The sequence below is a fragment of the Arachis ipaensis genome, chromosome B4 (genome assembly GCF_059453495.1).
Source record: "Arachis ipaensis isolate K30076 ecotype BB chromosome B4, ASM5945349v1, whole genome shotgun sequence".
NCBI lineage: Eukaryota > Viridiplantae > Streptophyta > Magnoliopsida > Fabales > Fabaceae > Arachis > Arachis ipaensis.
In genome coordinates this window covers 17,882,086-17,884,486 of record NC_142439.1, presented here as the reverse complement: position 1 = coordinate 17,884,486, position 2,401 = coordinate 17,882,086, and positions in this window count along the sequence as shown.

Below are 2,401 nucleotides of genomic sequence, written 5' to 3'. Positions count from 1 at the left end.
GCCAATTTAAATGATATACAACTTAAAAGAGTTACTTATGAAAGAATATAGTTTATAATATTTATTTTTTTTTATTATTTATTTGAAAAAAAAAATCTTAATTACTTAACCATCTTTATTTTTTAAATTCACTATATATATATATATATATATATATATATGCAATTTTACTCCTTTTTTTTTTTATAAAATTCTACTTGTGATGCTAATTTTTTTAATGATGTAAATGTAGATAATTATATTTTTATTTTTTGATATAATCGATATATTATTAATAATGAATAATAATTAACCCCTTATATTTTTAATCAAAGCATTTTGACGATAGTTTTTATTTATTGATGTTAATGGTTGATTGTTTCTTTAAAATAAAATGTATTATAATTTTAGGTTATTTCATAATTAACAATAATGCTTGATTAATTTTTTAAAAATAAATTACATTATGATTTTAGGTTATTTCACAATACATAATTAATGTTCATAATACTAAATTACTCTAAATTTTCTATTTTCTATGGTTAGTAGTTAATCCCAAATTAAAAAGATTATGTTGAATTGTTGAATAGTCCAAGTATAATTGAAGTAGTTAATTTAGTTTATTTTTTTATTAATATATTTGATCGAAAGCATAAATGATAAATAAGACAAGAAAATAATTAAAAAAATAAAATGTTAGTAATTACTTAAAATAAATAAAAAAATAAGTTATAGTGTATTATTTTATTTAAATTATTAATAATTAGAAGAATAGAAGGTCAGTAATTATTTTAAATAGACATTGAATTCAGTTTTATGGTACTAATTTATTTGAATTATTAATAAAATTTTATAATTTTTAAATTTATATCTATTCAATTTATGTATTTTATTTTATTTTACTTTAACAAAAAATTAAAACGTATCTTTTTAATTATTTTTTTAGAAAGTATAGTGAAATGAGTTATATCAGTTATAATTAATTATCTATTGATTGTGTTAATTTGTAAGATGAATAGCACATACATAATAAATAGTGTGAAATTAATTATAATAAATTAATAAATAAAAAATAAAAAAATAAAAAAGACTTTTTTTTATTATCTTTTGATAACTACACATTTTTTTTCATTCACTTTTTTTTGTCTCTTCCTTTCACATTTATTTCTTTTAATTTATTGAACCAAATCAAGTATACTTATTATTTGTATTAACTAATTAAGTATTTTTTTATGGTCTTTGCTAACTGTACCCTTAGAGCATAGGCTAAAAACATTATAAAAAAAAATATTTTATAAAAATTATTAAACAATAAATATTTTTAAAATGTGTCCTTAAAAGACAAATAAACTAAATTATTTTTTAATTTAATGTATTTGATTTATTCAACTGTATTAATTATAATTAATTAATTATATTTAATTTGATTTTATTAGAATAATAATATTCTATTATTTAATATATTATTTGATTCATTAAATTACATCAATCATAACTAATCAAATATTTAATTTAATAAATAATATATAAGGCAATGAAATAAATAAATTTATTTAATTTAATTTATTATCTTATTATTTTATATATATATATAATAAAATGAGTATTAATTAATTGATACTTAAATAAAATGAGTATTAATTATTGAGAAGGTAACAAATTTATACTTTATATTAATTAATAGATACTTAAATAAATTATTTAAACTAGTCACATATATTTTTTAACTGCTCTCTTATTAATACGGTCCAGTAAATAAAATGAGTCTTAATCATTGTAGTGAATGAATATTTATTATTTTTAAATGAATTCATTTAATTCATTTAAAAATATTGAAGGATTCCAATTCTATATGCTACAATTTTATTTTGTTATTAATGTATATATACTCCTATATTATATATTCTATGATTCTTATATTCTTAGATAATATTTTCAAATTTTCTTTAGTTTAATTTATTATTTTTAGTCATCAGAATTTATTATTTTTAGTAATTATTTTTAGACATCAATTAAGTTTCTTTAATTTAATAAGGTTTAATTACTCTGTTGGTCCTATAGTTTCGCGAAATTTTCAATTAGGTCTCTATACTTTTTTTCCTTTTAATTGGGTCCCTATACGTTAATTTTTTTTTCAATTTAGTCCCTATTAACGTTAAACGTCAAAAAAATGTTAGTGAATTGTGAAATTACTTTTATACCCTTAGGGACCTAATTGAAAAGAAAAAAAATATAAGGACTTAATTGAAAATTCGGTGAAACTATAAATATTCAATAAAAAATATTCCTATAATCCCTATTCAATGATTCTAATACATGAAAAATATTCCTATAATTCTTTTTATTTTTTCACTATCATTTTTTACTTATTTATATACAAATTTTACCAAAAATACTTTTTTTTTTTACTTTCAAAATACCT